The 26,115-nt window shown below is 41.2% G+C and overlaps 1 long non-coding RNA gene across 1 annotated transcript in view; it reads right to left on the bottom strand.

The window, feature by feature from the left end:
• Nucleotides 1–2,297: 2,297 nt before the first annotated feature.
• Nucleotides 2,298–26,115, bottom strand: part of LOC141796948 (uncharacterized) — a 187,776-nt gene continuing 163,958 nt past the window's right edge. The window contains exon 5 of the long non-coding RNA XR_012598911.1: nucleotides 2,298–2,575. This is a non-coding gene — a long non-coding RNA (uncharacterized LOC141796948). The remainder of the gene's footprint in view (nucleotides 2,576–26,115) is intronic.

Genomic DNA, 26,115 nt, shown 5'->3' with positions numbered 1-26,115 from the left:
CCTGTCTGTTGGGACCTGGTAGGGAATAAATGGAAATCATGTTTGCATACATTAGTGTAGTAAAGTTTTAACAGCAGAGTGCTGGGCTGATTACACATTGGCTGCTACCGGAGAGCTGCCATTAGCATCGTACTGCAGCTGTCAGAAACTCTTATCCAAAAGCCAGTAGTGAGGCAGATACTTGTGCGTCAGGCCCTCAGAGAGCCATAGCTGACAACATTACTGTCTACAGCAAGTCATTGAATGTGCCACACAAGGCTTTAAGTTCTTGGCCTTGAAAGATGGTTGCGATCAATAAGGTGTCACCTGGTCGTTTAGGAGGGAGAGTGGGAGAGCCTGAACTTCTTTTTTCTCGATTTCTGTGCTGCTGGATGTGGACATCCGCCGCAGCATACATTAGCCCCGTGAAATATACACTGGCAAATGGATTCTCAATCCGTGTTATTTGTACAAAGCCACAGGTGAAGTCCACAATAGCTTTGACCTTGTGCCATGCAGCCTCCTCCACTCTTCTTACAAACAGATAACCCTCCTTTTTTGTTTACAGTGTTCAGCATGGGGATTTATTGCAAAGGCAGAGAGTAATTGTGCGTATAATGTCAAGGACTGTTGTCAGTATCCATACATCATGGGTACATATGGTATACATGGCTATGTTAAATATACATGCTCCCATGAAATATACATGACCAGGGCATGCATACAAAACCTCACAGCTGCAGCTGGAATGATCAGAAACCACGGAGCAGGAATTCATCATTTAACTGAACCTCAGTGACACAATGTATGACTGTCTTCTTCTTTTCATCTTTTCATCAGAGATTTTAATGTTCAGTTAGACCTAAATGTCTGTACATCTAACTTTTTGTTGGGAAAAATTTTAACAGTTTGTTGATTTCTCTGAGTTCCTAACATTTTCAAGTATGGATTGAAGTAATGGTTTTTGGAAAACAACATAATTTAAATGTAAATGAGTAAAACAAGATGAAATGCCAGGCTTGCTGCGGACAGTGTCAAACATCGGCCAATCTCAAGCAATCATAATAGAACAAATTTAGATCAACTGACTTGTTTGGTCTCAATTTAGACTTTCATTTTAAACTGAATTCTCAGTCTGAACTTTTGCTCATAATGTTGCTCCGTGCGTGTGTGCGTATGTTTTCTTTTTGAGCATTCAGAATGCATGGGGTTAATATGTTAAGCAGGAGACGATGCATGTGAGTGAGGCAGAGTTGGTAGATAGTGGAGGGTTCCCTATTATCAGGGGATGAGAGTGCTAATAAAACACAGGAGCTGCTGAGGTGCAGAGGTCAGATGCACATGTAATGAATGGAGAAATTTAACTCATCCAATTATAGGTAGCCAAGGCAAAAATCCATACCGTTACTCTGGGCACAGCGCCCAAATGCAAAACTAATAATGTCAAGCAAAGCCCCAGCTTTGTGTAATGCGAGAGTGTGTGAGTGTGTGGTGCATCCAAACGTGTGCGCAGGTGTGTGTACTAACACTTTGTGTGTGCGCAGTACAAAAGATTTACAATGAAGCCGGAGTGAGGAGGATGTGTGCAGCGGAGAGGTGAAGGTGTTTTATAGTGTATTTTTGTGTCTGTCTATGAGTGCGTACACACTGACACGTGTATTTGTGAGTTCAATTTTCTGCAGCAGCTGCTTACGAGAGCGTCTTATTCAGAGTTGCTTTCATTTTCCTGGAGTCTGGTGCAAACTTAACTGAGAGGTCAATATGCAGCAGCGTAATAACAGCTGATGGGTTGCTGTCAGTCAGATGGGAGCCTTTTTATGTTGGTTAGCTTGTGGATTTTAACGATAATAAATTGCACACCTATAGTGGTTTGTTAGGTATGTGCAGAAGTGGGAAAGGCTTATGGTTATTCAGTTTACTGTTATTGATCTATATGTCTTCAGGCACATGCAGTTGATATTAATCATGCATCTAACTGTCAGGATTAAAATCAGATGCTAATCTAGTCCAAGCAAAGTATGTTAGCAATTAAGAGCCTCAGTTCCGGCTTGATGTGAATGTTGTACCTCCAGAATACAAATACACACAGGAACATGCAGAGACCTTTGACTTAATGGCCACCCATGTAAACAAAGGCTCAAAAAGGGCAAGCTCATTATTAGGGAGACACTTTGATTTAATGAGCAGCACGTTGATTAAATGATCAAATTTATTTGTCATGAGAAGAAATGAGGAGAGAGAGAAAAGAAGAAGGAGGAATTAAAATCATACTTTGATTTGCTTTTTCCTACTTTATTTTGATTTCTTTTAATTGGGAGCCTTACCCCCTTGGAGGCAAAGTCATTAGGCCTTATACATAACCATCGCTGCCACATTAAAATCACATTACACAACAACGATAATCATTGCATTCAATTACACATGGTAATAAATACCCGACGCCATCTCCAGTAAATCCATTAGCCTGGGAGACACACAAGACACACACACAAGCACAAGCATGGGCAGATGACGGCAGCCATTAGGAGATCTCAGTGTTTGGACCTTTTTTTGCCAGTACCACTGAGCTGCTGGTGACACCGGTTGTTTATACTGTCTGAAAAGAGCATAAGGAGGTGTCAGAGAGATGTTTACAGTCACATTAGGCATTCATGGCGCATACATTTTATAGCACTTCTATTTCATACAGCACAATACAGCAAAGGGTGTCAGAGATGGAATAGTAAAAAAAGGAGACCTGACTCAACAAAAGGTCAACAGCTGGATTTTAAATGGCTCGCACACCAGGCTTCAGTCCACTGGTCCCTCAGGAATACATCAGATAAGTATCATTTACTGCAGCTCTACAACACGTTTCTGCTACATTACTCTTTAAAGAGGAAAACTAGATCTCATCAGTCATGTACAGTAAGCTCAGTAAGCCTTTCAGATGCATGAATAGACCAAGACTGAAGTGTTGGAATACTGCATATACTTAACATATATCACTCAAGAGAGAAATAAAAAGCTCACAAAGACCATGGTACCATGGTATAAAACGCTGTTTCACTGCTTCATTAATGGATTTGCAACAGCAGTATGCAGGTTAACATGCTGTGCACATTGTAGTGCTGCAAGCATGGAAACAAAACAACAGCCCACAGGAAATCATATGAGGAAAACACTCACACACATCCACACAAACATGGGCTCTTCTCGGTGCATTTCATTTTCATATCTCCTGTCCTGCTTCGCTCAATATTCCTCAACCATCCCCTGGCCTAACAAAGCTCACCCTGCCCCGCTCCGCCTCTCCTTCTCCCTGCCTTCAGCCCGCCTCTCTCCCCTCTCTTTGCTTGATGGCAGCCTCACTTGTAATTAACTGTTATGTGGGGGATTGATTGCGGACAGCTTAGCATTGACCAGCTTCATTATGGAGTCCCTTCAAAGTGGGATTCTGGTCCTGCCAATACTCCTGAGTTTATTTCAGTGAAGGGATCAATAGCCATCGCATTAAAAGCTTTATTTGGGCTTTGTCCGCCCCTCGAGTACCTTTGCCCTGGTTGCTCTGTGGATCTTTCTGGTACCACCATAATGGCTGCTCTGACCTTTCAGAGGTGGGTGGGCGGTATGACTAGTGGGGGCTTGTGTAGCAGGTGTAGAATCTCAGAGTGGGTGTAAACAAAGTATACAAACCTATCAAGCTGCCAGTTATGGTTTAGCCTTAAAGAGAAGCTTCCTAGAGCCATTTTCCTCCAGACACCAATGCTGGGAACACTAGGAATCAGCCCAAAAAGCTTTTCAAGTTGTGAAAGTACCATTCAGGTTTTGTTTTAATACCTGTGCACCCAACCAAGAGAGAACTCTTCCTGTCTCCTTTAAAACAGCTGATAGAGGTAATAGCTATCTCTCATTGATCTACAAAAGTTTGCAAAATACCTGCACAAAAAGTTTTCCCATTTCCTTTTTCAAGCCCTATATACACTCTATCTCTGTTTACAATACTAAAGTAACAAGTACATATTACATAGTAATCACATGCTCTACATTTCAGGGAAAGAGGTGGCCCATATCTGTGGACATACCACAACATTTGTTTTATTTATTTTTTTTACAACAACCCAGATGCTGTGCTAGTGACAGTCAATGGTTACTATGTAGACAGGCTGCAGTGTTTGTACTCCACCAGTGAAGAACAGCAACAGCAGCAGCAGCAGCAGCCTGGCACCCTGTTTCAAAGCTTTCTCTACAAACTGCATGCTACAGCGCTCCTCCACCAAAGTACATACACATTGTGGTATCCGGGGACTCTCTGTCATGCATGTGTGCGCATACACACACACACACACACACACACACACACACACACACACACACACACACACACACACACACACACACACACACACACACACACACACACACACACACACACAGACACACACACACACACACACACAGACACACACACACACACACACACACACACACACACACACACACACACACACACACACACACACACACACACACACACACACACACACACACAGACATGAGGTGGCCCTCTGATGAGATATCATTTTGTCATTTAGCATGCTGTGTACAAGATGTATCTCCCCCGCCAAAGCGTCAGCAGCAACCCCAGCTCTGTCCTTGTCTGGTGTTTCCCTCAAGGCTACACAGCCGAGGAGCCACACACACATACACACACACCCTTGGAGATGGAAGGAGCATGGCTCCTATGTTATAAATGACTCCAAGAATCTCTCGTTCTTTCTTCTCTTTCTACTCTTCTTCTTCTTGTACACTTGCACAGTTTCTCTTCCTTTGACGTGCACACACTCTTTTGTACACATACGTCAGTTGTGGGCTGAGACCATTACACAGATATCCTCTGCAGATGCCACATGGCTAGAAATGAAGACCTTGCCCTAAAGTCTTTGTTTTTGACTCTGGTTTGATCTAACCAATAAAATATCAGGTTATCTTTTTCGTTTGCTTCATGCTATGAAAATAATCCTCACACAGCAGTCTAGCTTCTTCTTCCATGACTGGTTATTCGCTCATTATGAGCTCCTCTTTCAGCTCCTGTAAAGTCATATTCTTTAGAAAGTGAGATATTGTGCTGTCTAAGTCCTACAGTACCTCACCGGCTCAGCGGTGGGTCCCCCTGTGCTTCTACAGAACTAATGGCCTGCAGACTCAGCACTGGGGCTGCAGAAAGATGAATAAAAAACCCACAAACGTACCCCACTGATACCCTGGACAGTGCTGGTGACACTTAAATAATAAGCAGTGCTTAGCACTTTAAAGGTATTTTTTTCCTGCCCGTGTGGGGCTCAGGTCAGCTCATTAGTAGAGCACAAAACAAAGGAAGCACACACACACAGATACAGCGGAAGACACACACACTGGGCCACGAACCTCATAAAAAAAGGGTATTATTGCTGTGCCTATAATCTCTGATTACTTGTTTAATACAATCAGTGTCACATTACAGCACTGGTTCCTTTTGCAATACTGTAATTTTCAGTGATGTGTTTATACAAGATTATGGCAGAAGCTAAACTCGTTATTTCGAAAAATGAGACAAATCTGAATTTCTCTGCAACTCAAATAACAGTATTTAACTACTGTCACTGTCAGTTGCTTTGAAATGATTACAAAGGCCAATGGTTTACCTGAAGTCTCCACAAAGGACCCTCAACAGAGCTTAGAAGTGAAAATCAAAAGGATGCTATCCTTCGGAGGACTATATTAAAATCACAAAAGCAAAAAGATCACATAGATGCAGCAACAACCTGCAACAGTGTGCCGGAGGGCAGCCAGCGGGGCTGAGCTCTTAATGGTTCCTTCATGCTTGACACATTTCAAAACAAAACAACTAATGTTCCCCGGATCAGGCCAGCAGGACGACATTAGCAGGGAAAGATCTAACAGTCAGATAGGAGGGGAGATTAATTACAATATGCCCTCATCACGTCCTGTGATGAGACACTAAACGGAATCAGAAACATTGTTTGTGAGGCTACTGATGGCTGGTAATGGGTCCCTGCAAGCTGGGAAAAGAAATTCTTCAATAATAGCAAATTTACCAAAATAATACCAGTGTGGGTGTAATTTGGAGCTTGGTAAATAGAAAAACCTGTAGAGAGATTCTGATGAGGGGAACCATCTGTCGGACAATAATGAGCAGGCCTTCATGAAACTCTTCAAACTAAAAATACAAAAAGCACCCTGAAAGTGCCTCAGATCAGGAGAGCCATGTTTGCCAAAAGAATTGCACTAAGAAGATAATCAATCTTTTAAGTTTGTTTAATCTATTCAGAGCTATACATACTTGATAGGCTGAAATAATTCAACACAAATCGCCCGTTTTCCGGACTGGAGAAATGTCAATATTCATAAGCAGTCTGTTCTAAGATCTCCAGATGGGAGGAGGGCTGTCAAAACAGGCTCACGTCAAGATGAAACACAGAAAAGATATCTATTCAATTCTGACGTTTCATTAATGAATAATTTTTTTTCCCTATGCATAAATATTAATAGATAAAATTAATTAGTTAAATCATTGATGTGGAGGAAAATCAACAGGGAAGCTCTGCAATTCAACTTTGTGCATTCTGATCTGGTTTCATTATCTTTCTTCCTAATTAATTTTGAGCATTTCTGCATGTTTGTGCAGGTTGAATGCTTCATTACCTCAAACTTGTATACAGTAACAGATCTTCCACTTACCACATAGTTTATTTAATTCCAATATTTCATGGGCATACATTTGGATGGTATGCATTTTTGTGCTCAATTATTATTCTAACTAATTCTAATCTTCAGCCAGAAGATGAGTAACTCTCAAAGCAACCAGTGCTGCCTTCTCCAGTCTCTTATCTTTCAAATTCAGCTTTCAAAGTCACAGGGCTGCTTACCGACTTTGCCTCCCTCAGTGTCATATTATTTTACATAGATGAGTTCAGACATGCACCAAATGAGCCGTCCTCTCCCCGAAAAATTGCTAATAGGGGAATCATTAAAGACTACTCTGTTGACCTTTTAGAATGCTGGCTTCCAACTCCTTACTCTAAATCCCCTGCTTATTGACTTGGCAGCTTCTTTAAATGCCCCTCTTAAAGGAGAAGTGCATAGATTTTTTTCACTCCTCCATCTCCTCCCCCTCTTGGCTACTATTCACCCCCGACCTCAACAGGAGCACCATGGGAAATGACGAGAGTATTAATGATGTCTACCAACGAGGCAACCTGTCATGTTTTACCATCCTGCTTGATACTTGAGCACAGAGTACTGAACCTATACAACACACATCCCAGTATATTGTAAAAACACAAACAGGCTTCCCAAAGGTCTCAACAGGTATCCAAAAATATGCTTTTGACCCAGAGCTCTTATTCTCTAAATAACATCACACTCACTCCTCCTGTTCTCCCTCCTCTTCCTGCTCTGATAAAGGCAGCTGTAGCCTGAGGGCTGCGATGACACTGAGAATAACTGCTACGTATATGACACTTTGAAATGCACATAGGAAGATGAGGGACGTACATTATTGACACAGCAATGCAGAAGTGCAGACAAACAGGCATATAGATGTGAAGCAGGGGAAGAAAATGTGTTCTCCTTGGAGGTAAACCCAGGATGAATTGAAGTTAATATGCACATAAAGCATTTAGAAACATATGCACAAACACATGCTGTACATGCATATGCTTCCTGAAAACCAGATAACGATCTCTTCATTCACAATTTATTGTTGCATTAGAATGATGGCCAACCCATGAGTCCCCCCCAATGAGAAACATTAAGAATTCAGCCCCCGTTTTACGTCTTCTGAAACATGTTAAGCCTGTTCTCATCTTGTCAAAGTCATTACACTTTAAGCTTGGATACACACAGAATAATGATGATATCTTTCTTGTTCCTGCACGTGTCCACCTGACAGACAACAATGCTCCTTACTCTCTGGTCCACCTGCCCATTCATCACGTCTCACTGCACCGTGGGTCGAGCATTTCACTAATGATGCAGATTAATTGAAAACATTAGTGCAAAGATTCCCCAAGATTAACATTCCCCAAGTCACATGAGGGAAGGGGGGTTCATGTGTGGATATCAAAGGCAGAACAAAAGCAACTAATAGGTTGGCTTCTGGTGATTAACAGGTAAATGATGCAAAAGTGGTAAAAAAAAAAATTCCAAGTCTTGAATGGAGGTTGAAATAGTCTGTTGTATATGAGTTCAAGATTTTCTCACACATATTAACTTATCAAGTACAGTAGCTTGGTCAGTGGCCCTATGCCTGAGAATATGACTCAGTGGACAACCTTGAGCATCAGTTTGGCTGATAGAATGCATGTTTATGACAAATACAATACACATACAGACACGAACAAACACAGTCCATAGTTCAGCGTTGTGGCAATGGTTAATGTCAAATTTATGGGTCAATGGCAACAGGCCATTCCCAGCCATAGCAGCTGGAGTCTTACAGCACCAATCCAGAGGTACCTACAAGACAAACTCAGAGACTCCTGGAGAGATGTATGGTCAGTAACTATGAAAAGAATTGGTCTGAGCACTGAACCTTGAGGAACCCCATACTGCATCCTGGTGTGCAAAGAAGATTTACTGTTCTCATGTACAAACTGATATCGATCCGAAAGATATGGTCTAAACGAAGCTACAGCAGCTCCTGAAATACCAAGAAGACTCTCTAATCTCTGCAGAAGGATATGATGATCAATAGTGTCAAAAGCAGCACTAAGACCGAGCAAGACGAGCACAGAGTGAAGTCCACTGTCTGAGGCCAAAAAGAGATTGTTGGCTACTTTCAGCAGCACAGTGCTAGGTGGGCCCTAAACCCAGACTGTATGACCTCAAGAAACTGTTGCCATGAAGAAACTCACAGACCTGACTCGCGACAACTTTCTCCAAGATTTTAGAAATAAAAGAGAGGTTAGATATCGGTCTGTGGTTGACCAAAATGCCTGAACCAGGTGTAGGCTTTTTAAGAAGAGACCTTATACCAACAACTTCAAAAAGTTGGGGCACGTAGCCTGACAGGAAAGACGCATTAAGCGTCCTCAGTAAAGAAGATACGACCAAGGGAAAGACTTCCTTCAGAAGCCAAGCTGGGACGAGATCCAAAAGACAAGTCAATGGTTTGGCTGAAGCACTTTTTGAATCAAGTTCTGTCAAGTCCACAGGTGAAAAGCAGTACGAGAGAGTATTATGTTCAAGTGCCGTTTCTGCGATTTTGCCATCGGTTGAAGGTTCTATCGCAATTGAAAGCAACACGTTACTAATTTTATCTCCAACCTTTATCTTATATCTTCTAATCTATCTTATTGTTAAAAAAACCCATAAAGTCCTGACTGCTAAGCGATAGAGGAATGCATGGCTCAGTATAACTGTGACTGTCAGCCTGGCTACAGTGCTGAAAAGGAATCTAGGATTGTTTTTATTCTCTCCTGTTAGAGACCAGTAATAATTTGCATGTGCAAGCCACAAAGCCTTTCTATATTTATTTAGGCTGTTTTTCCAGCGCAAGCAGGACTCATTTGTTTTAGTCACCATATTCTTCCGAATTTCCTGGTTTTTGTTGGAGCTCACAAGATTGAGCATTGTACAACAGAGCTGAACTCTGTCGTTTAAGAGTCCTCTGTCTAAGTGGAGCAATCGAGTCGAGAATGGTTTGAAGAGTACCTGTAGTTTCAGCAACAAGTTGATCAAACTGAGAAGCAGCATAAGAGATCTGCAAAGGTAGAGCAAGACACTGAATTCAAGGCTGCTGGAATAGTTTCCTTGAAAATGGCTACAACTCTGTCAGACAAGCTCCTAGACATGATATTTATAAGCTGGGGTAAAGTCTGACAACAAGAATGCAAAAGTTACAAGGAGTTCTTTACTCTTACAAAATTAAGATACACTTTTCAGTGATTGTTTGTTGTGGAAGCAACATCATGTTTTGGTTTTGTAAAACTGTTGAAAAATGTTGCTTAATATGTATGGTACATGTATTTTCAAGTAGGGTACACATACAACAAGTACATTTTTTTTTACCCACTCTTAACATTATAGGGAATTAATAAACAAATGAAATACATATGTTTGAATCCTAACATGGGCAACACAAATAACCTCATTGGAGCTTAAGAATGAGCCATAATGTTATATATAAAAAACCCCATCCAACTCAGAGCACTAGGAACATCTGTGTCTCCTGGTTTTCTGAGCACTGGCTGTTTTTTTTTTTTTCTTTTGTGGTTTGTCATGTTTTTCTTACATGGATTTTCTGTCCTTCCTGCAGGCAAATTTGAAGTCTCCAACACATTGATTCAAATGATATGCATGCTCATGCCTGTTATAAATGCACACGCACCGTCAGAGAGAGACAGGACATGAGCAAGCGAGGGCTTGGCAGGCAGGCGGTGTGGCACATGCCTGGCAGACAAAGATGTTGATAGTAGGGGAAGCTTCCAGCCTCTAGCCCCCGTATCAGCCAGGTGTCCAGTGACGAGATATGAGGAGGGTGAGGTGGGGGGTAGGCGGGGGGCTGTCAGAGCCAAGGGAGAATAGGCTGGAGGTGTAGGGACCGAGACAACTCTAACAGAAAGATGAGGAGGCGTGAGAGGCTGCTGTACATTCAGCTGAGCAGCTTGGGTTCAAGCTGTCACAATTACAGAAAAAATATTATCTACTGACCTTTAAAGATGCTTTAGAGCAAACGTTTTTATGGATATGTTCTCTCATTTTAACAAAGAAATTGACTGATTTGATGAAATGAAAAGACATGTTACTGGTAAAATCATTTCAAATATGACCTTTGATCCTTGGACCTGAACTTGTACAAAAAAAAACAATAAAATACATGAAATGTGCAATGTACAGATCACCAAAACAGAAAAAAGATGGCAAAATCTGTAACTTTTATTTGCTTTATTATCACTGTGGAGGCACAGGTATAGATTGCTGGGACAAATACTGTTACTCTTGGGGATCACACTTGTTTACAGTATATAGGGATGCGTCTATCAGTTGCCAGTTAGGTTGCCGGTTTGTCTGGTTGGGCTCCCTATTACTGGTGAATATAACACTCAGCAGGCAGGAGTGTATCCTTCATGTTTTCTGTTGTCTCAACTGCAAGTGGTGAAATAGTTTCTCTTCCTTTCCTTAATGTTTTGAAAGTGGCTAACACGTCACTCAGCCTTTATCGCTGCTGCCAGACGTTATCAAGTTGTCATTTTCCATATGCCAATGTCCTCTTCTTCTTTGGTCAGTTGACTTACATTACTTTGAAATGCACAGGTTATGATTTTCTGCTCACTTCTGAGCTGTCAGCAGTCATGATATGTCAGAGTTGTTTGAAAGAATTGGTTTTCTGCCCTCAAATGGTCCAAACTGTTGCTTTAGATGCAGGTCACTACTGAATCAGTTTTTTTGCCTGCTCAAGCATCAGTCGGGCTCTCATGCTGGGTCAATTATGAAGCTCCAATGGCAGTAAAAGAAGGTTTACATTTGGTCTGATTGCTCAGATGGTTTCTTCTTTTGTTTCTTTTAAAATGGATTCAAACTACTTGAAGAAGTTTTTTATCAAACTTTTCTTTGTCCACAGAAAAGTCTGCTTGTGCCTCATTAGAGGCAAGAGAAACGGTGGATCACTTCTATATACTCCCCTCTGACTGACCCACTGCTGCTGCTGGGTGGCCAACACTGATTGTGAATTTTTTGGGAATGTTGACTGGACACCCAGATTGTTATATTGAGGAATGATGCAAATGTAAGGGCTCGTATCAGTGGGCCATAGTCTCAGTCACCATTGCAAGAGCTGATTATGCAAAAAACAGAGACTGAAATGACATTAATTTAGCTGGAAATCCACAAGACAATAACTTTTAATGAATAGAAAGTTTTGTCTTGGTGAAAAACATTTTCACCAGTGCTCCAGTGTTCCAGCATGCAGCATTGTTTGCAAAGCTTTTCTTGCCCAGCTTGCCAGCTGCTCCAAGCAACCCAATTACTGGGTAAAACCCTGGCTTAGTCTTCCCAGAGTTCTGCACTGCATCCTGCATCCATCTTAGACCCGAGAGAGCTTCCCCTCGCCTCTCTACCGACGTCATTTACACCTCCCGCTCCTGCCTGGCTTATGTTGCCTTCCCACTGCTCTATAACGCCGGTTACAGCCCCCCTGCCGACCGAGAAACCCAGGACACGGGCAAACTGTGTTCTTAGAAAATGGAGACAGCGATATGACGCAGCAAGACATCTCATTACTGCAGTAGAAGCTTTTCCTCTGGTGTTTGCTCAGAGTCAGATCATAAGACGAGGACGGAGATTGCTTGTACTTGGCTCCATCTTGTTTTTTTTCTGAAAGAAATGGGGAGAATAAGGGAGAGAAAGAGAAAGGGAGGAAAGCAGGGATGAGTGAGTACAGCCAGCAGAGGTACTGTAGTGGAGCATTACAGGAAATGAAGTTGCACCTCAAGCAAGGAGAGGAAGAAGTAACGTGGAGAAGGGTTAGGTGTGGGGGCAGGTGGAAGGTGACAAAGCCACTGAAGCTGAGCAGAGGTTGAGTGGGGTTGAAGCCACACTGTAAGCCCTCCTTTCCCCAGAGACGGCCAGAGTTAGAGGGCCGGGATGGGACTGGGTTACAGGAGAAGGACCTGGGGCCATTTCATTACAGAAAGTGTCTGTCCAGAAGATGGGAAAAGGATTATCCTCCAAACAGGATTTATTGGAGGGGATAATTCATTGGCTGAACCCACAGTGGGAAAGTGCCATATAGGTTGAGGTTACAATATTGCTTCATTCACAGCTCCCAACAGCCTGATTTTCAGCCATGAGTGTGTGTATGTTTGTGAGTTGGTTCGGGGACAAGAGAGAGAATTTGTGCGAAAGTGGGTGCATTTGTGTGTGTGTGTGTGTGTGTGTGTGTGTGTGTGTGTGTGTGTGTGTGTGTGTGTGTGTGTGTGTGTGCGCTCAGGATAATACAGAAGTTTGGTTGCTGAAGGCAGTGTGACATGATTAGTTCTTCGTCTTACTGACTGCATTATGAGGCAGGAGATGGAAGGAAAGAGGATGTTTTTGCTGATCTAACAGATAGTAGCAATAATGAAAGCAAACTACCTGTCGCAATCACTTAGGTGAGAAAATGCAAAGAAACAAAACGCACCTTTCCACATTCATAGGAGATATGTAAATTGTGCTTATTGTATTACCCCATTCTCAGCCTGTTAGAAAACAGCTGAGGTGTGAAAACTAGAAAACAAAATATGAATTGGGACTCATTTGCTGTCTGTGTGCCTGCAGGGCACTTGACAAAACAATGATGGAGACATGGAGGAACATTGGGGAGATTTGCATTTAACAAACTGGTGTCTCCTGGCCTGTCATGTTGTATTAATGCAGGAGGAAGACACACATTCTGTCCCATCCTAATGTGGTAATAAGACAACTGGCTCCACAAAGCAGCCTCCTCATTCTCTGGCTAACTGAGGGGGAGGACGTGGAGACAGTTTGGAGCATCAGCCGGGAAAGACATCCTTACATCTTTATAATTATCCAATTTACAGCATGACCACTTTCACTGTCCTTGGTCAGAGCACTCACTTTGTCCACTGACAAACTAGACTGACCGCCTGTGCTTGGACTGAGGAGCGAACTCCGCTTACACTGCTGTGCGCATCAAAAATCCAGACATTTGCATCTTCCTCTTGCCCTTTCATATTTTTCTAAGGATTGCAAAAATGAGTCTGAAATCATTCCCTTAAAAGGCTGCTGATTGGGGTGCTGGGGTCTGTAATTTGCAATTAACAAACGGGCTCTGGAATTTGATTTGGGTCAAGGTCCTCATTTACATACTCCTTCCTGACTAGTAGAGAGACTCTGGAGGTGCTCCGCCTTGATGACGGTGTCTCGTTGTCTGATTTATGTTCCGCAGTCATGGTTAGGGAGAAAAAAGAGCGGAGCAGTGCTGCCCTGCTCTGCCTCAGTGTGCTTCTTGTGACTCGTCACGCTCTCCCAGTTAATGAATTCTGAGCGCGAGCTGTGATTTCTATTGGTTCATCTCAATTGCCTGCTAATGGCAGGGTCGTTAGGCCAGGGAAATAGCGAAGTCCACCTCCAGTCTCCAGGGCTAGTTACTGTGGGCAGACAGAGCTATGAGCTGTGACCTGTTGAGATAGCTACCTCCCCCCTTGAGTGGAAATCTGCACTGCCATAGAACGAGTATTTATGGCATAGCACTTTAACATTTATTTGATATTGATTGATGAAAATTATACGAAAGAACATTTACTCGAAAAAGGAAAAAAGGGACACTTTTTCTTTCCTGCAGTTTTTACATTTAAGGCCAGTTTAAACGATACTTACCATCATACTTTTTACTCAATAAATGTATCTGACAGTTTATGGAATTACTCTGCTTCATAACAAAGAAAATGAAAGATCTCTTGACCCCCAGAATTTGAATTTTTCATGATTTTATAATTTTTAGTGTATAAAGAAAATGGTACATAGAATGCATTTTTAGTGTTTTTTCAAGTCATCAAGCCAATCAAGGCACTTTCCAGTTCATGTAAGAAAACTCCCTCACACACATCAGGAAATTAATTTTAACCCCAGTTTGAGTTTTTTTTCAGCCTTGCTTTGGAATGTAGACAGAAGATGCAGTTTAACCTCAAGTGCTCAGATTAAATAGAATGTGCTGAGATAGTGCTTGCTCTATTCTACAGACCACTCATAGAACTTTACATTTATTCATGCTGATGGCAGAAGCAGCTATGTAAAGAACCCATCATTAACCAGTCTCATTCACGCAACAATGACACAGCTACTGGGTTAAGTGATGCTTCAGCATGTGGACATCAGGACCTGGGATCAAACCCCCAACATTCCAATTGAGGGACGACCAACTCAACCACTGAGCCAAAGTCAACCAGAGACTGGTTATTTACTTTCACTACACTCCAAAGTAAGCAAGTTACAGTGCTTACAATTTGACACTATCCATCCATTCATTACTTGCATTACCAATTTTCTCTGTCAGGGTCGTGGGGAGCTGAAGCATGTCCCAGCTGTTTTGGAAACCCTGGACAAGTCATACACGTAGAGACAGACAACCATTCATACACACTGAACCTTGCCAAATATTCTGTGGATTGTGTTTTTCGATATTTATTTTGGAAATGTGGGTGCAACCAGAAAGAACCCACACATGAAAAGCTCACCAAGCCAAGAAATTAAACCTTCTTGATGTGAGGCAACAGCACTGACCACTGCACAACCAAGCTGGCTAATTTGACATCATTCTCCAGTGAAAGAAGACAAGTGAGTATCGTGCAGAGCCTGCAAAGGGACACACGCCTCATCCATGATATAGCCAATCTTAATTTATTTAAGGTGGTATGACAAACTACCCTTAGAAACAGAAATATGGATAAGACAGGGAAAGGTGGTGGCAACTGGTAAAAAAAACAGAGATGAGGTAGGGGGTCTATGTACTATGTGTGTAAAGTAAAAGTACAAGCCCACTTTAAGCAGTGACTTACTACAATATTTTTATGCACAAAGCCTGTTGCAAGCTTTTGAAAAGCCACAGAGCTTGCAGAGCTTGTTGAGATGTCTATGTGCTTTATCACCTTGATGTCTTGTTGAACTGTTTTGATACTGTTAGAGGTCTTAGGAGCTTTAAGAACACAGTCTGAACTCTTCTTTATTATTAATTGTTCAACAATTTCCAGTTTCAGTTGCTCTGGAGTCTTGAATGTATTTGAATTCTGTGTTTTTTTTACATCAAGATTAAAGGCCATACTTAGACAAGGGTTTTTAAACCTCTTGGGCTTTTGTTCCTTTAAAATGCAAGGGCATTTAATTCTTACCTTTGAAGGAACTAAGAGGAGTTTTAACCAATTCTGAAATAGTTTTACTCTTCTATTGATGTATAGCACCGAGATTATCAATGGCAGGTTCTTCTATTGGACTGGATTCTATTGTTCGTGTTCAGGTTGAATTTTTGTTTGGTGGGAAAAAAGTAATAGTCGGCACTCATGCAGAAATGGTTGTGTGTAGAAATTTGCTGGAAAAGGTTAGCATTGAGGAATAACATTCAGAGTTATTTTTTTAAAATAATAAATCAACAAATTACTTTATCACCCTGTATCCTGTAAAAAGTGTCTTGAACAAAGATGGGCAGTATTGAAAGGAAAATATCTTTATTCCTTGTTGAGTAATGGTGCTCATGGGAAATGCAGTCTTCATTCTTGGAAAATGCAACAGATTTGGTCTCATTGGATCACCAAAACCAACACAATATAAAGTTCCTTGTAGTGCCTTTAAATGTCTTTTAATGTCAAACCAACCAAAGTTTGGTTTATGATCAATGCATGTCAAAGTTTACAATTTACAGTGTATAGAAGGGCAGATTAATGAAATTTCCAATATTTTGCAGAGAATACTTATTTTTTAAGTGTTTTCTGTTTGGTCAATAACGTCATATTGCTCATACCCAGGTTAAGGTAGAAACCATAAACACTTGACAAACTCCATTGGTGGCAGAGTCTTTGAAGACTTGATCTTAATCTTACTTACTGGATGTGAAAAACAATGTTTAACTTTTATATACTCTTGAATCAGAGATGCAGTTTACCAGACTTCTCTAAAAGGAGAAATCAACATCTTTTCTGGATCATGGAGATATCAAAGCATTACCTATTCATCAGAACTGACTTTTTAATGCCAGTTAAGTTGTCAGTAAAATTTAAAGTTAGACATTTTGAGCTGTCTGGTTGACAGCACCATTTTTGACTGACTCTGGCTGACTGAGCAAACACACACACATACAAACCCACTCACACACACATCCTCCAATGCCCGTAAGCTGACTGTCAGGTGTAATTCTGTTTCGTGACAGAACTATGAAGTCTCGTGTCAAGATGCTTGAAGTGGAGCAGCTGAGAGAGAGATCTGCTCCCACGCCGATAATCTTTGGGCCTGTATTTGAAGTGCACTCAGGGCCTGCTGATGGAGTAAGTTCCAAACAGCAGGGGGTAGGACAGGAGGTTGTTGCCCTTGGGAGTGCCTGGCTTTTATTCTGATGACTACACACGGCATCCATGGCATATCCTGTGTTTTACATTAGCATGAAGGTGAAATGGACACATTTGTAGAACATTATGGTATCATAGTGATACATTCAGTGTGTCAAATGTCATTTTGCATTTAACACAGTATCAAGATTTTGGTTTAAAGTGTTACTTGATAAAAACACATTAGTACTGAAGTTTAACATTTTCAAAGAAATACATGGACAGACGTAGATGCTCATAAGTTTAATGCATGTGTCCTTAACATTGTCTGTAAAAATGGTGAACACACTTCACCAATCACTACTTTACACCATAGTCTCTGTCAGCAGAAATGCTGAGTCTCTATGACAGGCCAAATAATAAAATAGCATATCTTAAACACAGAGCCAGGCACGACGTGTGAAAAAGCTGCTACTTAGTGCTCAAAAACAAGTAAAGTGGAAAAGCTGGAGCATGGACTTCCTGGATGGTGAGTTTATGACATCAACTACGAAGTAAATAATAATTCTTGTACAACTTTTCTTTGTAAAATACCCCCAAAATGATACAAACCTGGGTTAAGTAGCAAATTGGCTTAAAAGTAGTAAGTTCTTTCAGTAGGCTGCAACTTCTAAGGTTTAAAACTGATGTTTCCTGAACTATTGTTCCTCCAGTGTCAACTTAAGTCTTGTTCTCAGAGATCAGTATGCCCATTGGCCTTCTTTTCACTGCTTTGCTTGAATTTTAAGATTATATACTGTAAATCTTTAGCAAGCTGAATTTTGTAAAATTGGCAAAAAGTTGTGAACGTACATTAACTTTTGTTCTTGGGTCTTGAGGGAAAACTTGTTTGGAAAACAAGATGTAAAAACTTCATAAATTAAAATTACACACCTATAGCAAGGATTTCAAATGCAAAATTATGCTCCAATCAAAGAGTAAAAAAAACATTTTAGGGTCAAAATTTAACCATTTAAAAAGACAAGATATATATTTGCTTTTGGAAAAAAAAAACAATTTAAGCGGAAAGAGCATGGGTCAAAGGAAAACTGCAAATTAGGAATACTATCAGCTGGATACAAGACTCATTTTACTGCACATCTATGAGGAGGAAAAATAATGACTTGTGTTTTTTTCCCTACCTTTGTAAAAAAGTAATTAGAGTTCTGAAAAAAAAAATTGAGAGACATGTCAAGGTATTCACTTTCGATTAGATAATCAGGGGAGATGCAGAAGCAGGTTACAGGTTACAAAGCTTTTTCTCAGCCTCATTAGATGCACTATATATCTCAGTACAGCATTAAGTTGCCCAACCTGAATAATAAGTTCAGCTCACGTATAGTTTAAGTCGATGTAGTAGTCCGCTGTGTGTTATTCTAGTTTGGTTCCCTGGTATTTACAGCTCTATCTCCCATAGTTCATTACCGGTGACTGTATCTGCAGAGCGTGTTTAGTCGGGGAGCCCGTGCTCTGGCAGTCCCCAGGGTGGAGTGTGTTTGTTTAGGGCCACTGCTCGGCTCGGACACTGAGATGCAGATGGTGCAGGGAGCCGGCCCCGGAGTGCCTTTGGACACGCTCTAGCAGAGTGCAGGGTCATGTTCTCTCGCCGGCTACAAGACAGGAAATCCATTTAATTACCTGTGAAGCAGAAGATGGGGTGTGGGGGCCTGACAGAGGAGGACTGTGTTCCCCGAGCACTCTGCCAGAGATGTGGGGAGAAGAGAGGGAGGAGGGAAAGGTGGGAGTGGGAAAGGGGGAGGAATAAGGATGCAGGGATACTCCGAAGAGAGCAAGGGGAGGAAAGCAGGATCATGGCTTTGAAATTCTCCCCAAAGCTCCTCTAGTTATCTAAAATGCTCTTTAACCTACCATTCTTTATCCATCGTCCTCGACATCGCTCTTACCTCGGCATACACTACACCCTTTCTGGCATTTCAAAACACAAACCATGCTTTCTTTTCATTTTGTCAGCTCTGTCTTTGTCCTTACACAGTTCCCTACCCTGGTCTACTTCAGAAAAAAGTAGAGTCTTTGGGAGCAGACCTAGACTTTGACCTGTTTATATTCTACAGTATCATCTCCTAGTGCAAAGAAATCACTGATTTTTTGCTAGCTAACTGTTTGTATGCATATCGGAAAGGAGTTGATTGAAATCCCAGAACCCAAGGGCTATCATTTATTTACAGGCTGCGTACGTGCAATAACATGCTATTTACATGCACAACAATTGTTTCATCAAAGTCTTCTCTCAACGTAGGTACATTCTCACTTGCTTGCTAGTCCAAATGTGAAAAAAGATAGCTGCACACAGAAATAAAAATCTGTACAATACTGGCTGCACTATAAAGCTCTGACAAGTTGACCATCAGTCCAAAATCCAGCCCTAAAAAGTAAGAGTGTAATAAATGTGTTAGCTTATGAATATAAAAATGCCCCTTTACATGATGTTTGTGCACTACCACCTGGAACACCTGATTTCCCCACGCCCTGTTTCTCACTGCAGGGCATAATCCCCTAAAAGGCTGATTTTCACGTCTCTTTCCTGTTGTTACATCGTGACTGTCCTGGTTAAACAGCAAGAATGGCAATAGCAAGCTTTTCCAGACTGAAGTCTAGGACTGTCACATCTGAGGACGAGCTTGGCCCCAAGCCCAGTCCTGGGAAATTCACCATGACACTCTCCTGGCTGGTTTCTCTCCTAGATCTGTCCCTTCAAATGGCAGCATAGAAGGGTGTAGGATCAGGAAACATTAATGTTATCTTACACATTTTCACACGAGGGGGGGCTTGAACATGACTGAAAATATGCCCTTCACCTGCCAAGGGGGCTTAAGTCAAAGGAAAGAAAGACCCTTTTGGTTCAGATTGGAGAATTACATGAAAAAAAACATGAATACATGAAGAATTTAACAGAGTAAATAACTACAAGTCCTTACAAGGCTTCTCATATGAAAGCCTTAGCTAATCAGAGAGAACAGGCTTGCATACCAGGAAAGGAGAAAAACAAGAGGTAAAATCAATAAATAGATGTTGAATTTATGTTGAAAATAATGACAAGTGACTGCAAAACAGCCTAAATTTTAAGTACTGTTGGGAGGATCAAAAAGAAAATTGCTGCATGGATTAAAGGACAGGCTAACTTGTGTATCAAGTCAGTTTGCCATCGTGGCTGTTAGATTGCACTTAAGTCTAAACATATGGTTCCAGATTTATATAAATGATTGAGTAAGTTAGGCTATGACAACATTTATTTCAGTTTTTAAATCATTGATGGCTTTGATATGTAAAATCAATAGTCTCCACCTTCCTGCATCGCCACAACTCGCAATGCCAAGACTGATCAAACTACTCCCATAACATCACACAAAGCTGTCAAAGCTTCACAAGTGGAGAACCACAATATTTCTGAGAGAGTGTCTGACTTTTTCCAAGAGAATGAAAAGCCAGAAAAACCATACCCACAGCCTCCCACCATGACTACGTGAACACATTTACTAGCCTTGCAACCACCTGCAGCGTGGGAGAGACTCAAGAGCTGTGCACCTGCCTTGGCATATTGGCACAAGCTAATCACTGAGTTATTTGAGACATACCTGCTCAGCAGAAAGCCAACTTGCATTGATCTTCATCCTGAGCTGCTCTCCAAGTGCCCGAAAGCGAGTGAAAGCCAAGTCAAGCTTCACCCTCATTTAGAAAAAAGCTTTATTGGTTTGGCATTTCGATTCACTTTGGTTGTTTTTTGTTCTCTGTGGTAAATCCCCTGTCATAGCTGCTTGGTATAGCTTCTTCCACTTGCTAATCAACACGCAAAGTCACTTGCGCATTGGGCATGCTGTGTTAAGCTGAGGTAACACGCATACTCTCCACCCAGAAACATCTCAATACAAACAAACTACCAATATTGAGGCAGAGCATAGGGTCTAGAGTAGACACTGGTACTGACACACGCATATAGAGGCTCAGAAGTGATGATTAAGCAGAATTTTTCCTGTAGAAGTTAGAATTGTATTTTTTAGGAAAATCCTGAAGACTTTACCGCTAAAGAAACAACAATGCAAATAATTCCTCACATCTAGCTAAAGATCTACTTTGTGTGGTTAAACTGGACTGATTTGGTTATGTATGTAATATTTGCCTGTATTTTGTCTTCCAAACTAGTTTGTCTCACTTGGTGAGGAAAAGAGAGAATTGTTTTGAAATGTGTTATTATCTAGCTACCCATGTTTCTTGCCCAGTTAGACTTGTTTTTAAACCAGTTTATCTCCAGCAGTTACCTTCTGGGACAAAACAAACTGCTTTCAGAACAACCGTTTTTTTTCTGCACTGAATTATAGTTGTTTAAACTCTTAGCCAGTCATTGTCTAGAAGGTAGCTGCACAATACAAAACATTTCTGTGATTTGAGATGTTTATTTGATCAGATCTCAGTGATTTCTTTTGTAGATATATCAACCAATTAGCATGCAAGACAGTAAATAAGTGTAGGCACTTAATTCAGGGATATCTTAATCTAAAGCTCTGCTAGAAAAGATAGAGGTCCAGTAAGAGGTCTTTATGTGATGTCTTTTTATTCAGTGCCATAACGATTCAGAGACAGGACACACAATGTGCCCTCAGAGGCAATAAAGAAAGCATCTCTGACAAATCATCATGCACCATTAGCTGTTATGCTCTCAGGAGCCATTCTGAAGCTTGCAGGTAGTAAGAATGGGCTACAGTAATTCACTGATCAGCCATTCTTTGATATCCCTATGGGTGTTTGAATCAAAGCCAAAATGGATCAATGGTAGTTTAGATTTGTAAATGATGTATCAGTTGGACACCTTTCATTCACTCTCTGGAAGGGTTTTTATTCTATTGTGAAAGTTCTGCTTAACTAAAAGCTGAGAATGAAGCAGGATTATTCATAAAAGTTGTTTTGTGATCCTTGAATTTCAGCAATTTCTGAGTAAGATGAGGCGCAGGACTGGTAGGGATAGATGAAGCAGAATTTTATCATGCCACAGTCTGCATGCATCAAGGGTTCACGGGTTTCTCTCTGTCTGGATAAGTAATTCTGCATGCAGTACAACGAAGAGAGTGAACCGCTGAGAGCAGAGTGTATCGTGCTCTGAAGTAACCTTGTTGTTCTGAGCTCTCACCGTGGATGTAATGCACCTCTGTCCCTCCCCACCCTCGTCCTCACTCCAACCCCACCCCACCCGGGGCTTCCTTTATTCCAGCAGCTTTCTCTCTTCTAACCCTGCGTTCCTTACCTCTTTCCTGGTGGGTCAGCCAGCTAACGATCTGGCCGACTAAAGATCCTTAGAGACCCAGTTCAACTACAGTTCAGGCCAGGACTGGGTGAGAGCAGGAGAGAGGTGTACAGTATTCATTGCCGTCCTCTGTGATTTTTTCATTCATTTTCCATTCTCGGATTTGCTGCGTAATAGTTGTGCTCTCACCATATCTGTTGGGAAAATGTCTGTAGGAAGTGATGTTAATGTTAAAAGTTTGAAGCTGGTGATTTATGTTTGGAGCCACTTGAGTCGGATTGACATTAAAAAAAATCTTTAGCTTAGAAATGCTTGTGAATACAAATGACTTACTCTGATTTTCTCTGGGGTTTATTGTTGTTGTTTTTTTTTTTGTTTGTTTGCTTTTTTTTGTTTGTTTTTTTTGTTTTTTGCCCCCGGGAAAACAAAACAAAAAAACTCGGTGGGAAGATGTTTTCCAGTGTAAGGTAAAGGAACATCAGTGTGAGGTAAAGGAACATTAACTGCAAGAGTGTTGACATTCGGTCTAGTATAATGCCTCATATTCTTTACAGCTTGCCTGGGTCTCCCTGTTTAATGTTTTCTAATGGTCCTTGTATTGTCCTCATGAAAGTTGTGGCGATATTAAACAAGAAACAGTACGCATTATGGATGACTGTTCAAGTGATTCTTCTCACTTAAACTAGACTGGTGTTATCTCGTTCCTATTAGTGTGTTTGACACTAAAATATTCTGCTCAACAAACTCAATTATGGTAGCGGTAGGTTGCAGTGTCAAATTCTGTGGATAATGTAAGCTGCAGTTTTGGTAGCTCTAGTAGTTTGTGGTACATCTGCCAGACCCTGCCATTATAGGTACACCAAGCTGCATTAACAAGTGTAGCTAATAAGAACTGCCAGAACAGCCATTTTGCTGCTGGGCCGGTATAGTTACATCTTTAGTCCTGGTAGCAACAGGGCAATGACAGCTGATGAGAAAAAAAAATGTCAGAGAAGGTCTTGTAGCTCCTGAATTATGCGTGTATTGTTGTTGCAATATTAACGGTTAAAAAGTTGTGAATATATTTTTATTACTAGTATCCTTTTGCCTTTTCTTATTGTTAATGGCTACAGCCCAAACCCCCAATATTTCAAAGAGTCAGACTAGCTTGTGCTGGCATCCTGTTTGGTAAAGGCTTATAGTCAACTATTCAAAGAACATTTCTGTAAAAGCAGCGAAGATGAACTGAAATAGTGATACGAGACATGAGTACCATTTTGACTCAACTTCTTGACATATTTATTTTCAATACGCCTTTAGGATCAGCAGTGAAGTGATGTGGCAAGTGAAACACGTCTTATGACATTAAAATGCATCGTTGCTGTCTTTAGAGATTTACAAACATCAAGTCAGCTGCCTTCCTGTGTCTTTTTTTATGCTTGTGACTCAAACAGTGTGCATTTCCCATCCAACTGTCTAAACAAAAACAAAACATTCCTCTGGCGAGAAGCAGTGCGGCCTATAAATCACTCACAGGGAGCAGAGAGATACTATGCAAGGTGTTTGGAGATGATAGTTGGCTAGTGGGAGCAGCAGAGCGTGAACTTGGGTTTTGAGAGAGATGTGGAGTCGTGAGACTCCTGTCCTCAGCCACCTGTGTGTATGTGGATAGTTGGGTGTGGGAATGTGTTTGTGTGTGTGTGTGTGTGTGTGTGTGTGTGTGTGTGTGTGTGTGTGTGGTGGGTGGGGAGCGGCGTGGCAGGTGGCAGGCTGCCTGTTTCAGGTGAGGAAACTGTTACCTCCAGCCTGCACCCCGGGCATCAGAGTGTGTGTGCATCTCAATGTGTCTGTGTAAATCAGAGCACACTGGTTTTGCAGGATTTCCAGTCACAGTGCTCTGACAGCCAGTCTGCATAATGACAAATTTTAAATACATGCATGTGGAGCTATTACTATGTTGGAAATACATTCAGATAAGAGACCAACAAATCCCAAAGCACACCACATGACCTTGTGTATGTCGACGGCAGGTGGGTGATAGTGTGTGTAGGACTGATCTAATGACAGGGGGTTAGGGAACTCTTTCTGAGACTCTATCCAGAAGGAGGCCAGCCGAGCTCATCATGTTGAAAATAATTAATAATGCATTTAATAAATAGCTCCTGAGCCAGCCATGTACTCTCACCATCTGCTCCTGTATAATTCCCTCCCTTTATTAATGCCAGATAGCCATTAGACGACTATGGAGATGACATAATAATGCATGGCATCATTCACATGCTATTTGTCTCTTCAAATTCCAATCTGGAGCTTGTTTTTTTTTTCATCTGGCTCTCTTATCAACGGAGTGATTCGGCACAATTAGGTAAGGGCTTCACTCACATCTTTGTTAATTAAGCCATTTTAATGGAGGTCTTGAAATGAGCTGTAAATAATTACAACAGTTTGATGAGCCACTGCCTATATAGGGAGGGAATATGATAGTTTATAAAACTACTTGGTCATGTATGGTTATGTAGTATAGTACGTTACTTTGACAGGAAGTTATCTGACAAAGCTGTCAGCAAAATAAATGCAATGTTTCTCAAATGTTTCTCAGAATAACAGTCCCCATGGCATGGTAATCCAATATGTTTTTGCTTGGCTAAAAGCACATTTTTGCACTTCTCTGACTGAGCTACTTGAACTAACATGAATCATTTAATGTATGCACTTTGGTTTGAAGGCTAACATTGATTTTAAGTTCCCAGCGAAAGGCCAAAATGTAACTGAAAATGAGACTTGGTGAATGCTGCTGAGTTGCATCAGGACACTCCATTCATGTATAATGTGCGGCTCTGGTGGTTTCATTGAACGTTGAATACTGTCTCAGTGCTCCTGCTGTCAGAACATATTCCCCTAGTTAGCCTGCTTGGTCATCTATGCCCTTTAAAAGACAACACATATGACATTTTACTTCCTGATACACATCTTTGAATAAGGTTAAAAAATGTGCTTTATTTGGACGATCTTTTCCTTTCTTTTTAATATTAAATGGTGAACAAATTAACTGGACAAAGACTGTACTTTCGTTTCTCAAGTCCTATGAATTTTTTTTTTCTTAAAAACACTCCCTGACTAACAGCTGTGCTTCAATCTTTCACTTTCTCCTATAGAATTCCTTCAAAGCAAAGGTGTGGGGTGATGTTAGTTCAGTGAGGTGAACTTTTCCTCTCCAAAGTCGAATGCCAACGCAGTTTTGACTCGCATATCACAGGCGATGTCAATCAGTTCATCAGTGGGTTTTGCTTTCTCCCTTGGAGCCTTTTGTTTCTGCCCCCATGTTCTCGGTAAAAGCAGAAATCTGAAAGGTCTAGCTCGCTGCTCTCTGCATCAGGGGGCAGTCAGTCACTTTAGATTAGACTATGGATGGCAGGTCAAGGAGAACAAAAACTGTCTCTACAGGAGAGATGCAGAAGAATACAGTTCTTTTACATTGCACATCTCTGAGCTCTGCCCTGTTAAAAAAAGGGTAAGATGTTGAAAAGAATTGCTTGTATAACAGCCACAGGCAAATGTCTTTTCAATTAAAGTTGAAAGATTCATGCATAAAGCAAAGACAGGCTGCAATGAGGAGAAAAAAATAACAGTTTTGTGTAAGACAATATTCATCCTTTAAGTGATGTTTACCTTTTTTGAGCGCTGAACCCTTCAGTCAGCAATGAAATAGACTTTTTTAGAAATGTAATAAGACAAAGGGGAGGAAAAAATTCCCCTCTGACTTCATGCACCTTTTTGAAGTTGTGAAAATCAATGCACAGGTAGAGTTGTGAATGCCATGTTCTGGTGAATGATTTATACCATTTCTCA

This window comes from Halichoeres trimaculatus, unplaced genomic scaffold (genome assembly GCF_033239565.1).
Source record: "Halichoeres trimaculatus isolate MK-OKI-2021-1 unplaced genomic scaffold, fHalTri1.1 fHalTri1_scaffold_1, whole genome shotgun sequence".
Classification (NCBI taxonomy): Eukaryota; Metazoa; Chordata; class Actinopteri; order Labriformes; family Labridae; genus Halichoeres; species Halichoeres trimaculatus.
This window is presented reverse-complemented; position numbering and strand designations above follow the sequence as displayed.